Consider the following 8,543-nt stretch of genomic DNA (forward strand, 5'->3'; position numbering starts at 1 on the left):
TTGGCAATGACAGAAATTGCTTTTGTATCTTTCATACATTTTTGTGACCAACAATGACATTCTACCCTATTGCAACCAATCTCTTGTGCCTTCTGTTTCCCTCTCTCCTTGCCCTGCTTCATACAACTTGCTATATCACCAACCCTTCCAGGGTCTCTTGAAAAATAATTGATGTAAACTTTTAACAGCATTGCTTACCAGATATGGCATTTTCTGTACAGAAGCAAGCACATGCAAATTGTACACATTTCAGAAATATATGGCTCCAACTCAAAAGAACCCAATTGAAAAAGAATTGAATTGCATTGAATTGCTTATTGTCATGTGCACCAAGATACTGTGAAAAGCTTTGTTTTGTGTGCTATCAAGACAAGTCAACCTATACTGAAATACAGCAGTAATAACACAAAGTGGTCGGTATATTGTTATACTAAGTCAAAGAGTCTAGGTTATAATCTAAAAAAGAGAGAACACAGGGTTTAAAGACAAGTACAGTTAAAGCAGTGCAAATTCTTTTACTAATAAGAGTGAGAGAACAGCAAAATAGAAACTGTTCTTGAATCGGGACACCTGTGTTTTCAAGCTCATGTATCTCCTGACTGACAAGAAGGGGAAGAGGAGAGTGTGACTGTGGTGGGATAGGTTCTTTGGTATGTTGACTTCTTTCCTGAGTCAGCAAGCGGTAGGGTCAGTGTCAAACGAGCTAATATTAGTTTGCATGATGACCTGAGCTATGTTCACTTCTCTCTGCGTTTCTTTTGTTACTGGGAAGAGCAGTTCCCATACCAAGCATCATGTGTCTGGGCAGATACTCTCTGTGTTGCACCTTTAAAGACCTTGGGGCACGTTGAGTTTTCTTGGGCACCCGAGAAAGCAGAGTCATTGGTGTGCTTTCTTGGTCATAGCATCAATGTGGTTGGACCAGAGCAGGATGTTGGTAATACTGACTCCTAAAAACCTAACGTTCTCCCAGAGAACTTTGAGCTCTCTCCTGAACTTGAAACTCTTAATTAATAGGAAATTGGCTGCAGACCTCATGAATGGTAGAGTGTTGATGAGTGTTGGGTCCATCGTGATGTTAAATTTAGACCTGAATACAATTGATCTTTTTAATACTTCACATAAACTCATTGCATTTTGTAACCAAGGCAAATAGGCCAGTCCTACTGCATCTCTAACATGGTTTATTATATACTGTGAGATATAATTGTCAATTAGGTGGTGAGGCAGGAAACAAAAATAACTCATTTTAATCAGGTTGATGGCATGAAGCAAGTAATAGAGAATTCACTGCAATCTAGATGGGAGAGAATAGAAACAAGTTAACAGTGTACATTGCCCAGTAATATCCAATATGCCCAGTAATATCCAATATGCTCAGTAATATCCAATATGCCCAGTAATATCCAATATGCTCAGTAATATACAATATGCCCAGTAATATACAATATGCCCAGTAATATCCAATATGTTTTACACAAGATGTTAATCAATTCATTTTGCAGATATTTTTCTCTCTTGATCACCTGACAGAATCTCTCTTTTTCTTTGAAATGTGTCACTGTGACCAATCAGTAATTGTGTGTGTGTGAGAATTCCTCAGTATGATTGGCTGTTCAGTCAGTTTGATGTGATGTGAGGCACTTTATTGTCATTCTGCTGGTATACCAGCCAATGAGACATAATTAGCCTAGACTGGAATATAAAATTGAACACAATACAATAAAAAAACACAATAAACCATGTACAACAAACCCCAGCATTCACAGATAAATTGTTACAAAATGTTACTGATTCTAAAATATAAGTGCAGCACCACTCAGCGCCATGAATTGATATTTAGTATTATCATGGCTTCATGAAAAAAGCTCTTTTTAAGTCTAACAGTTCCCGAATGAAGGCTCCTATAGCGTCTGCCCGATGGTTATGGTGTGTTGCATCTTTAATGATATTCCTTGCCCTGTCCAAACATTGCCCCTTATAGATAGATCTGATGGAAGGTAATGACATCTTAACTTCTGATGAAGGGTTCTGGCTGGAAATGTTGATCATTTTTTTTCTCCTATTGATTCTACTCAACCCATTAGGTTCCTCCAGTACATTCTTTGTTCCTCTAAATTCCAGCATCTTCATTCTCCTATGTGGCAGAACTTGCACACAATCACATCCTAGGAGGCAAAACTAAATCATCAATAATTACAAATATTTCTTCAGGATGAACTCAGCGCCTTCTATGCTTGCTCTAAAAGGGTGAACAATAAGGAGTCACCACAGTCTCCGGCGACTCTGCATTCCCACATATTGAGGTCAAGTTGAAAAGAATCTTCAATAGAGTGAACCCTTGGAAAGTGTTTGCCCCCAACAGTTAAAACCTGCACAGACCAACTGGGTGGAGTTGTTGCAGACAATTTCAACCCCTTGCCACTACAGTCTGAGGTTCCCACCTGCTTCAAACTGCCTAAGAAGATCAAGGTGACCTGCCTCAGTGACCACTGACCAGTAACACATCCACAGTTTTAAGTCCTTTGAGAGCATGGTTATTAGAGAATCAGCTCTTGCCTCAGAAATGACCGGAGCCACTACAATTCATCTGCAGCAGATGGCATCTTGCTGGCCCTTCAATCTGTATTGAATCACCTGAACCACAGGAACACCTACATGGAGCTGTTGTTCATTCACAACAGCTCAATTGTATCCTTTGAAAGCCTGTAAACCTATCTTTAGAAATTAATCTTATCTTAAAAGGAGCAAAATGGAGGAGTTTAAAGAGAGAATTCAAAAAATGAGGGCCTAATCAGGTGAGTGTACTCCTCTTCTCACTATTTGGAGAGAGCCAAGATCTAAGGCAGTGGTTCACAACCTTTTACTTTCCAGTCACATACCACTTTAAGTCTTCCCTATGCCATAAGTGTTCTGTGATTAGTAAGTGATTGCTTAAGGTGGTATGTGAGTAGGACAGGAAGGTTGAGAATCACTGCTCTAGACCTAATTATTACTGAAATATTTTGCTTGAGAAAAATTGTCATTGGCCCATTTCCTTTGGAGTTATTTAACTGAGCACATAACAAATCAATTTGGAACGAATAAAAAAGTGGTTTTCAAACTTTTTCTTTCCACCCACATACCACCTTAAGCAATCCCTTACTAATCACAGAACACTTATGGCATAGGGAATACTTAAAGTGGTATGTGAATGGTTGGGAACCACTGATCTAAGATGAAGACAATCTGGCTAGATTTGAACCTACACTATGCTATTCATCAGTGGAAAACTGACCACTTCCTCAGCAATGGTAGACTGCACAATTCTCACATTACGGTGAATTGCGTAGAAATATGACGATTTCAGGAAACTAAACAGGCCATACATAGGGATCGGATGAACTTGATAGGTTGTGAGTCAACATTTAATTTCATTGTGGAACATCTTTTTTTTATCTTATTCGCCTTACAATGGGACAACCAACGGAGCCTTTGGCAATGCAGGAAGTTCAATAAATGGAACTCTTCATTCAGGTAAAATATCACGATTGCCAGCAGATATTTTACAAAGCTCTGCACTCTACTGGAGTCAGAATACATGCTCTTTAGACAACTGCTGCTAAGCGTGATGCCAGGCATAGCAAAACAAAAGAAAAATAGCTGCCTACAGATTAATCATAATCATTCCCCACTTAATCACAGCATTCAGCACACCCAGGAAATATAATTTAAACCTGGTTAATTGTCTCTTTGGAATAAAGGCAAAAAAAAACACAACCTATTGCCACATAGGGTGTTTAAAATCTGCCAGCCTTTATCAGTCTAACAAAGTGCTTCACATATCCTAGTTATTAGGGTGAGTCACTCTCCCACTGAATCAAACAGCTCACCACTGCCGCTCATTACTCCCAATCAACCTTCACTTAAAACTTCTGCAGTCGAAATGAATTGCCCATGATGCATTTATTACTCACCCAGGAGATGTCGATCTTGCTGGGAAAAGAAATTTTTATTAGTTATTCCTGACTGCCCTTGGACAAATGGTGGTTTGCTGTCTTAGCCACTGAGGCCCATGTGGTGGAGACTCCATGGTGTAGGGACACCCATGATGGAGAACGGAATGGTACAACATAATGAACTTATAGGCTACTTCAGAGGGCAGTCAAGAGTAAATCATTTTACCGTGCACTTGGATCTCCTTTAAACTTACCCTCTCTCACCTTAAAGTTATATATTTAACATTTCCAGCATGAAGAAAATAATCTACCTACACTATCTATACCTAATGTGTTACATCAAATTCCATTAACCATTGTTACAATATTATCTCCATTTAAGATGCCTTAATTAATTAGAAAAATATTAGAGAGCGAATATTACGTAAAAAATCAGAGAAAAAAATCAGCAGGAGTAGGCCATCAAGCCTGCTTTGCCATTCAATGAGATCACGATTAATCTAGAACTTAGAATATAGAACAATGCAGCACAGTACAGGCCCTTCAGCCCTCAATGTTGTGCCTATCCATATAATCCCTTCCTAAAAAATAATTACTAAATCCTCCCTACCCCATAACCATCTAATTTTCTTTCATGCATGTGTCTGTTGAAGAGTCTTTTAAATGCCCCCAATGTTTCACCTTCCAACACCATCCCTGATAAGGTATTCCATGCTGATGTCTCCCCTAAACTTCCCTCCCTTAACTTTGTATATGTGTCCTCTGGTGTTTGGTGATCTTGCCTTAGGAAACAGGTGTACATAGTGTGCCGTGGACTTTCAGGGTATACATTTTAATAACAATATTTAAATGCATTAACTGCTTTCCTAACATATCTATATAAATATACTCCTTGGTGCTACAGAAATGCTATCTCATCTTAACCATGTGAGCAAGGAATGAACGATAAATAAAGTTGACTTGACTTGAGGTGCTGGCTGGCTATGCCTCTCATAATCTTGTAGACCTCTATCCAGTCTCCTTCTATGCTCCAAAGTGAAAAGTCACAGCTCTGCTAAACTTGCTTCATAACACTTGTTTCCCAATTAAGGCAACATCCTGGTAAATCTCCTCTGCACCCTCTCCATAGCTTCCACATCCTTCCTATAATGAGGTGATCAGAACTGAACACATTACTCCAAGTGAGGTCGTACCAACGATTCGTAGAGTTGTAAAATGACCTCTCTACTCCTGAATTTAATCCCCCTATTAATGAATCCCAGCCTCCCATAGGCCTTTTTAATTATCTTATCAATCTGTGCAGCAACCTTAAGGGATGTATGGATTTGCACCCCAAGGTCCCTCTGTTCATCCGCACCATTAACCAAACATTAACCCTGTACTCAGCATTCTGGTTAGTTCTTCCAAAATGCATCACCTCACACTTATCTGAATTGAACTCCATCTGCCACTTTTCTGCCCAACTCAACATCCTGTCTATATCTTGTAATCTTCAACAACATTCAACTCCACCCACAAATCCTCCAACCTTTGTGTCATCCGTAAACTTACTGACCCAACCTTCTGCCACTTCATCCAGGTCTTTTATAAAAATCACAAAGAGCAGGAGTCCCAGAACAGATCCTTGCAGCATTCCACTAGTCACTGACCTCCAGGCAGAATATTTTCCTTCCTCTACTACTCTCTACTTTCTTCCTACAAGCCAATATTTTATCCATACAGCTAATTTTCCATTGATCCTGTGACTTGTGATTTTCTGGATGAGTATCTCATGGGGGACCCTGTCAAATTCCTTACTAAAATCCATGTTGACCATGTCTACCAACGAACCATCAACAACATTTGCCATTCTCCAATCCTCCGACACCTCCCCTGCAGCCAACGAGGATTCAAAGATCATAGCTACTGCCCCAGCTATCTCTTCTCTCACATCCCACAGCAGCCTCAAGTATATTATGTCTGGCTCCAGGACTTATCAATCTTGATATTTTTAATAAGATCTAACATTTCTGCTTCCTTAATCTTCACAATGTCAAGCCCACAGACCTGTTCAAATTTGACCTTACCATGATTAAGGTCCTTTTTTCTTGTGAATACTGATGGAAAGTATTCATTTAGGACCTCCCCAACCTCCTCTGCTTCCAGGTACATGTTGTCTCCCTTATCCTTTAGTGGTCCCACCTTCAATCTCATCATCCTTCTGTTCTTCACCTATGTATAGAATGTCTTGGGGTTCTCCTTAATTCTACATAAATCCTTCTCATGCCCTTCGAGCTCTCCTAAGCCTTTCCTGGCTACCATATACTTTTTATGAGCTCTTCCTGTTTCCTGATTCCTATATCTAATGTATGCCTCCTTCTTCCTCTTGACTTGCTGCCTGACCTGTCCTGTTTTGTCAGCCATGGTTCCCCTTTCCTCCCATCTTTTCTTTGACCCAATAGTATAGACGACACTTTCCTTATTCTAATATAACCTAATTTCAGAGTACCATCTTCCAAGGCGTAAGCTGTGATATCCCAAATTTTGATTTCCTTAATCCAACATATCAAACTCTGTGGCTATTTAATTATGCAGTTTGTTCATTGATAGAAAAGATATATATTTTGCTTAGCTTTGCAACAAGATTTTCATAATGATGAATAACAAAACATTTACTATATAATAGAGATACAAAGATTTATAGAGATAGAAACTTAAAGAGATACAAAATATTTTAAAGGATACAAAAATACAAAGAAAAATTTCTCATGCTCACGTTTCCTTCACATCTTGTAGAATGCAAAGCAAGCCATTAGCCTGGGTGCATATTACAACATATTACATCATAGAGATGTAATATTACATCATAGAGACAGGCACAAAATGAACTAAGAATCAAAAACACAAGGTTTTAACCTTGACCAGTGGACAAACCTATCTTGAACTCTGCTTAATTGGTCCCTAAACTTTCTCCACATTACTTCTATGCTTTCACTCTTATAGATATATTTCTAATTTATTCTTGCTAGTCCCTGCCTCATCTGATAATAGGCTCATCTGAACCTCCCTGCCTTTTCCCCATATCCCTTAATTACCTTACTATATAAAAATCTGTTCAACCTTGTCTTAAATATATTTACTGAGGTTGCCTCCACTGCTTCAATGGTAGCATATTCCACAGATTGACCACCCTCTGGGAAAAGGATATCCTTTTTATCACTGTTTTAAATCTCCTAAGGCTATGTCCCTTACTTCTAGTCTCCCCAACAATGGAAACAACTTTCCTACCTCTATCTTATCTATGCCTTTTATAACTTTATATTTTTCCATAAGATCCCCTGTCATTCTTTTAAATTCCAGAGAGTACAGTCCCAGATGACCCAATCTTACCTCATAGGCTAACTCCCTTAGGTCTGGAATCAACCTGGTGAACCTCTTTCTGCACCACCTCCAAAGCCAGTAACTTCCTTCCTCAAGTAAGGAGATCAGAACTGCACGCAATACTCCAGATGCGGCCTCAACAATACCTAGTACAGTTGCAGCATAACACCTTGCTGCTAAATTCAATCCCTCTAGCAATGAAAACCAATGTTCCTGATAGCCTGCTGAACCTGTTCTCTCATTTCCATTTACTGACTGCCAGTTAGAACTGTGTTTATTGATTAAATTGATTTTGATCTGAAGCATCCTGTGCTACATTTTACACTCCCAAGTAACTAACTACCAAAAGTAATCTTGGTGTTGCAATGACATTCAGTCTTGATTATGCTGCCAACTATAAAGATAAAAGAGGAAGCCCATTTATTTCAAATAGATTCTTGGTTAAACAAGAATTATTTGTACAGTTTTAGGTGGTAATTCAGTTTTCAACAATTCAGAGTTTTTTTTTAACCTTATTTATTCGTTCAAACAACAAATAGTATATGACATATACAATAATTAACCATAAACATGAATGTTATTTTTTATATATAGCAAAAAAGAAAAAAAAATGAAAAGAAAAGAACCCCCCCCCCCTTCAGCCAACTCTCCTAAGGAGAGACATAAAGAAAGAAAAAAGAAAGAATATTAAAGAAAAATTAAATATACACAGTAAGATCTAATCAATGTAAATTGAAATGTAAATATTCTGAATATAACAACCACTTATTAATAAAAAAATATAATGATCACGCAAAACATACATAATTTTTTCCATTATTAAACAATATCTCATCTCATTATACCATCTATTAATATCAATCATATTTGTATCTTTCCACGTACTAGCAATACATTTTTTCACTACAGATAAAGCTAAATATACAAAAGCAAGCTGAAACGTATCTAATCCCAAGCCTTTCAGAGGTTGCAAACTACCCAATAAAAATACTGTCAGATCTAAAAGTATTTTAATCTTATACAGGTATTCTAAAAACAATTGAATTTTCTTCCAAAAAGATTGTATATGTATACATGACCAAACAGCATGAAAAAAAGTTCCAACTGTATTACCACATCTAAAACACAAATCTGATTCATGAAATCCATATCTTTTTAATTTTTCAGGTGTTAAGTATAATTGATGTAAAAAATTATAGTTAATCATTGCATAACATGCATTTATCAATCTAGTTACACTATCAT

The 8,543-nt window shown here is 37.8% G+C and overlaps 1 long non-coding RNA gene across 1 annotated transcript in view; it reads right to left on the reverse strand.

Annotated features, from left to right (window-relative positions):
* LOC138753618 (uncharacterized) overlaps positions 1–6,753 on the reverse strand; it is a 31,888-nt gene extending 25,135 nt beyond the window's left edge. The window contains exon 1 of the long non-coding RNA XR_011351297.1: positions 6,694–6,753. This is a non-coding gene — a long non-coding RNA (uncharacterized lncRNA). The remainder of the gene's footprint in view (positions 1–6,693) is intronic.
* Positions 6,754–8,543: the final 1,790 nt, after the last annotated feature.

The sequence above is a fragment of the Narcine bancroftii genome, chromosome 1 (genome assembly GCF_036971445.1).
Source record: "Narcine bancroftii isolate sNarBan1 chromosome 1, sNarBan1.hap1, whole genome shotgun sequence".
NCBI classification, from domain to species: Eukaryota; Metazoa; Chordata; class Chondrichthyes; order Torpediniformes; family Narcinidae; genus Narcine; species Narcine bancroftii.